This window comes from Eleutherodactylus coqui, chromosome 2 (genome assembly GCF_035609145.1).
Source record: "Eleutherodactylus coqui strain aEleCoq1 chromosome 2, aEleCoq1.hap1, whole genome shotgun sequence".
Lineage (NCBI taxonomy): Eukaryota > Metazoa > Chordata > Amphibia > Anura > Eleutherodactylidae > Eleutherodactylus > Eleutherodactylus coqui.
Window position 1 is genome coordinate 336,398,463 of NC_089838.1, and position 6,000 is coordinate 336,404,462.

Here is a 6,000-nt window from a genome sequence, read left to right on the forward strand (position 1 = left end):
TACTCAGCTTAGGAGATAAGAGGCAAACGGCCCACGAACTGCTGCAGGGTCTAACAGAGCAGACCGACCGCTGGCTTGCGCCGCTGAGCCTCCAACCGGGCATGGTCGTGTGTGACAATGGCCGTAACCTGATGGCGGCTCTGCAGCTCGGCAGCCTCACGCACATGCCATGCCTGGCCCACGTCTTTAATTTGGTGGTTCAGCGCTTTCTGAAAAGCTACCCACACTTGTCAGACCTGCTCGGAAAGGTGCGCCGACTCTGCGCACATTTCCGCAAGTCCCACACGGACGCTGCCACCCTGCGGACCCTGCAACATCGGTTTAATCTGCCAGTGCACCGACTGCTGTGCGACGTGCCCACACGGTGGAACTCTACGCTCCACATGTTGGCCAGGCTCTATGAGCTAGAGTGGAATACCAACTCCAACATGGGTGGCGCAGTGAGAGTCAGCCTCCTCAATTCTTTTCAGAAGAGTGGGCCTGGTTGGCAGACATCTGCCAGGTCCTTGGAAAGTTTGAGGAGTCTACCCAGGTGGTGAGCGGCGATGCTGCAATCATTAGCGTCAGCATTCCTCTGCTATGCCTCTTGAGAAGTTCCCTGCAAAGCATAAAGGCAGACGCTTTGCGCTTGGAAACAGAGCCGGGGGAAGACAGTATGTCACTGGATAGTCAGAGCAGCCTCCTGTCTATATCTCAGCGCGGTGAGGAGGAGGAGGAGGAAGATGAGGAGGAGGGGGAAGAGACAGCTTGGCCCACTGCTGAGGGTACACATGCTGCTTGCCTGTCATCCTTTCAGCGTGTATGGCCTGAGGAGGAGGAGGAGGAGGAGGAGGAGGAGGATCCTGAAAGTGATCTTCCTAGTGAGGACAGCCATGTGTTGCGTACAGGTACCCTGGCACACATGGCTGACTTCATGTTAGGATGCCTTTCTCGTGACCCTCGCGTTACACGCATTCTGGCCACTACGGATTACTGGGTGTACACACTGCTTGACCCACAGTATAAGGAGAACCTTTCCTCTCTCATACCCGAAGAGGAAAGGGGTTCGAGAGTGATGCTATACCACAGGACCCTGGCGGACAAACTGTAGGTAAAATTCCCATCCGACAACGCTAGTGGCCGAAGGCGCAGTTCCGAGGGCCAGGTAGCAGGAGAGGCGCGGAGATCAGGCAGCATGTACAGCGCAGGCAGGGGACCATTCTCCAAGGCCTTTGCCAGCTTTCTGGCTCCCCAGCAAGACTGTGTCACCGGTCCCCAGTCAAGGCTGAGTTGGCGGGAGCACTGTAAAAGGATGGTGAGGGAGTACGTAGCGAATCGCACGACCGTCCTCCGTGACGCCTCTGCCCCCTACAACAACTGGGTGTCGAAGCTGGACACGTGGCCTGAACTCGCGCTGTATGCCCTGGAGGTGCTTGCTTGTCCTGCGGCTAGCGTCTTGTCAGAGAGTGTGTTTAGTGTGGCTGGGGGAATCATCACAGATAAGCGTATACCCGCCTGTCAACCGACAGTGTCTTACACTCATCAAGATGAACAAAGCCTGGATTTTCCCAGACTTCTCTTCTCCACCAGCGGACAGCAGCGATACCTAAGCAATACGTAGGCTGCACCCGCGGATGGAAGCATCGTTCTCTATCCCCATCAAAAACGTGGACCTTTTTGCTTCATCAATCTGTGTATAATATTCCTCCTCCTCCTCCTGCTCCTCCTCCTGAAACCTCACGTAATCACGCCGAACGGGCAATTTTTCTTAGGCCCACAAGGCTCAGTCATATAATTTTTGTACACAATTTTTATACGTTTCAATGCTCATTAAAGCGTTGAAACTTTCACCTCAACCAATTTTTATTTTAACTGGGCTGCCTCCAGGCCTAGTTACCAATTAAGCCACATTAACCAAAGCGATTAATGGGTTTCACCTGCCCTCTTGGTTGGGCATGGGCAATTTTTCTCAGGTACATTAGTACTGTTGATACACCAATTTTGGGGGGCCCTCGCCTACAGTGTAATCAAATTAATTTTTAGCCCACCTGCATTACAGCTGACGTTACATCAGCTGTGTTGGGCACTGCAATGGGATATATTTATGTACCGCCGGTGGGTTCCAGGGAGCCACCCATGCTGTGGGTCCACAGGGAGTTGTAACTGCATGTGTCCACTTCTAAAGAACCCCAGTCTGACTGGGGCATGCATTTTGGGCCGAAGCCCACCTGCATTAAACATGACATTACCTCAGCTGTGATGGGCAATGCAATGGGATATATTTATGTACCGCCGGTGGCTTCCTGGCACCCACCCATGCTGTGGGTCCACAGGGAGTTGTAACTGCATGTGTCCACTTCTAAAGAACCCCAGTCTGACTGGGGCATGCAGTGTGGGCCGAAGCCCACCTGCATTAAACATGACATTACCTCAGCTGTGATGGGCAATGCAATGGGATATATTTATGTACCGCTGGTGGGTTCCAGGGAGCCACCCATGCTGTGGGTCCACAGGGAGTTGTAACTGCATGTGTCCACTTCTAAAGAACCCCAGTCTGACTGGGGCATGCAGTGTGGGCCGAAGCCCACCTGCATTAAACATGACATTACCTCAGCTGTGATGGGCAATGCAATGGGATATATTTATGTACCGCCGGTGGCTTCCTGGCACCCACCCATGCTGTCGGTCCACAGGGACTTCACAATAGGGAGTTGTACCTGCCTGTGTCTATGAATTAAAAACCCCGGTCAGGTTGGGGCATGCAGTGTGGGCCGAAGCCCACCTGCATTTAATCTGACGTTAGCTCTGCTGTCCAGGGCACTGCAATGGGATACATTTATGTACAGCTGGTGGGTTCCAGGGAGCCACCCATGCTGTGGGTGCACACGGAATTCCCATTGCGGAGTTGTACCTGCCTGTGACTATTTATAAAAAAACGCGGTCTGACTGGGGCATGCAGTCACCTTGACAGAATGAATAGTGTGTGGCAGATAGGTTCCCCATTGCTATGCCCTCGTGTGCAGCTCCAGATGGAGGTGGCACAGGATTGGATTTCTCATTGCTTATGTACAGCATTGTGGACTATCGCCCCACCCCTTTTAAAGAGGGTCGCTGCCTAGCCGTGCCAACCCTCTGCTGTGTGTGCCTGCGGTTCCTCTGGCAGACGCACTTATAAATAGACATGAGGGTGGCGTGGCATGAGGGCAGCTGAAGGCTGGGCAGGGACAGTTTGGTGTGCGCTGTGGACACTGGGTCCTGGGGGGGGGGGGGGGGGTTGGGCAGCATGTAACCCAGGAGAAGTGGCAGCGGAGTGTCATGCAGGCAGTGATTGTGCTTTGTTGGAGGTAGTGTGGTGCTTAGCTAAGGTATGCATTGCTAATGAGGGCTTTTCAGAAGTAAAAGTTGTTGGGAGGGGGGTGCACTCTTGCCGCTATTGTGGCTTAATAGTGGGACCTGGGAACTTGAGATGCAGCCCAACATGTAGCCCCTCGCCTGCCCTATCCGTTGCTGTGTTGTTCCCATCACTTTCTTGAATTGCCCAGATTTTCACAAACGAAAACCTTAGCGAGCATCGGTGATATACAAAAATGCTCGGGTCACCCATTGACTTCAATGGGGTTCGTTATTCGAAACGAACCCTTGAGCATCGCGAAAAGTTCGTCTCGAGTAACGAGCACCCGAGCATTTTGGTGCTCGCTTATCTCTAATCATCTCCTTACATGCTGCAGTTGCTGTAGATTGTGGAATCTTAAGGCTTAAACTGCCAGGATCTGAGGTTTCTCCATTCCTGGAAGTTTCAGCTTGAACCTGGCTTTCAGTAGACAGTTATGTCCCTGTCTTAAAAAAAAATTATGTGCGGGTTTTTAGCCCATTAGTCATTGTCATATAAAGCTGGTCATCCTCTGTGATAACTAAGTCATGTTTAGTGTCTAACTCTTCATCAAGAGGTAATATCAGGTGTAAAGTTATGACTGTTAGGTAGCTGCTTCTGTATTGAAGTGATGTAACGATATATAATACTTTTGAGCCAGTTCTGTGGTATGGTAATGCCTTAGGGTGCGTCTATTACAACCAACACATTCCCTATGTTGTGTTTACATGTTATTTTTGAAGGCAGTGAAAGAAAGTGGCGCTGTACTCCTAGAACAATGCCTGGGAGTGCTCAATAGCCTGTTTTCTAACTATACAATGTGGCTTGGCATACAGCACAGACCTTGAAGTTGTGGTGCTGTCTCACAGAGTTGTTGTCTTGAAGTTAATAAAGCAGCATAAGATTTTTCCTGAAATGAAAAACCTCCTCTCTGCCGTGCGACAATAGCAGTAAAAATGGGACGTGATCAGCGGTGCTGCCACAGTTCAATGATGGCAGCCTGTAAGCAAAGACCAGCAGACAACCACCAAAGCATCGGTGCTGGATCGGAGGGAGACTGAGGAGGTGAACGCTGTTTTATTCAGGTTTTTTTTTTGTTATTGGACATTCTTTGCTTCTTTTTTTTCTAATAATTCTTTTATTGACATTATTTTGAAATATGTAACAAAACAAACGAGAGATGTAACAGAATGTAGACTTAATAAACATACCACAATGTTTAAACAGATGCATGTCTAAAAGAAAGTATACATATGAAATAAACGCATGTGCATGTAGGGAAAAAATGGACAGGTTAAAAGTAAGGTGTTCACCACGTCTTAATGTCATGTAAAGAAATAAGAAAACAAAATGAATAGAGGAAACAGGGGTATACAAATAATGTACCATATTATCTCATGCAGTCTACAGACCAACAACAACACACCCTCAGTAATGGAGCAGTATAAACAGTAAGCATAACTATGAGGGGGCAAGCTATTCTGTCCAGAGTGACCGGGAAGTAAATGTGGAAGCTTTAGTAAGCTATTTATAGAAATACAATTCCTACATATGATACATGAGATCAATGGAATAATAACTTCCCTTAACCCCTTGAGTGGCGGATTTCCTACCACGCTGTCAGACCCACCAGGGCAGGTTTTTTAAATGGTCTAATCATTGAATTTCAACAAATTTTGCAGTTGCGTTCCAAGATCCATAACTTTTTCATTTTTTCATTAACACGGCCATATGAGGGCTTGTTTTTTTGTGGGACAAGTTGTACTTTTTGATGGCATCATTTTTGGGTATATATAATGTATTGCATAACTTTTGTAAAAACATTTGTACGGAGATTGGAGAGAAAAAGAGAAATTGTGCCTTTTTGTTTTTTGGATTTCATTTTTACGGCTTTCAACATGCAGAATAAATAATGTGATATCATTATTCTCTGAGTCAGCATGATTCTGGCGATACCAAGTTTTTATGTTTCGCTATTTTATTTTTCCATTGCTAGAGCCCTAGAAGGGCTTGGTTTTTGCGGGACGAACTCTAGTCTTTATTTATCCTTTTTTTTTTGGAACATGTAAAATTTTGATCACTTTTTATTCTATTTTTTCTAGTGGCAAGATTAACAAAATCTGTAATTTTGGCATGTCTTTTATTTTTATTTTTCAATGCATTCTCTCAACAGTATAAATAATGTATTAAAGTAATTCTACAGTCCGGTACGATTATACCAAGACCAAATTGTAATAGGTTTTCTTTCTTTTTCACGACTTTTTCACAAAAAAATAAATAAATAATAAAAGTTTAAATCACCCTCCTTTTGCTATATCTATAATAAAAAAAATCTAAATCCTAAAAGAAAAATACAAATTTGGTATCACCGCGTCCATAGATGTCCGATCTATCAAAATAGTGCATTATTTACCCTGCACAGTGAACCTAGTCTGAAAAAAAAATAAAGAACGCCACAAATGCACTTTTTCAGTCACCCTGTTTCCCAGAAAAAATGCAATAAAAAGCAAACAAAAAGACGTATGCATTCCGGATTGGTACCAACGTAAATTACAGGACATCCTGCAAAAAATGAGCCCTCACTTAACTACATAGATGGAAAAATAAAAAAGTTATTGTGTGCAGAAGATGCAGCAGAAACTAATTTTAAA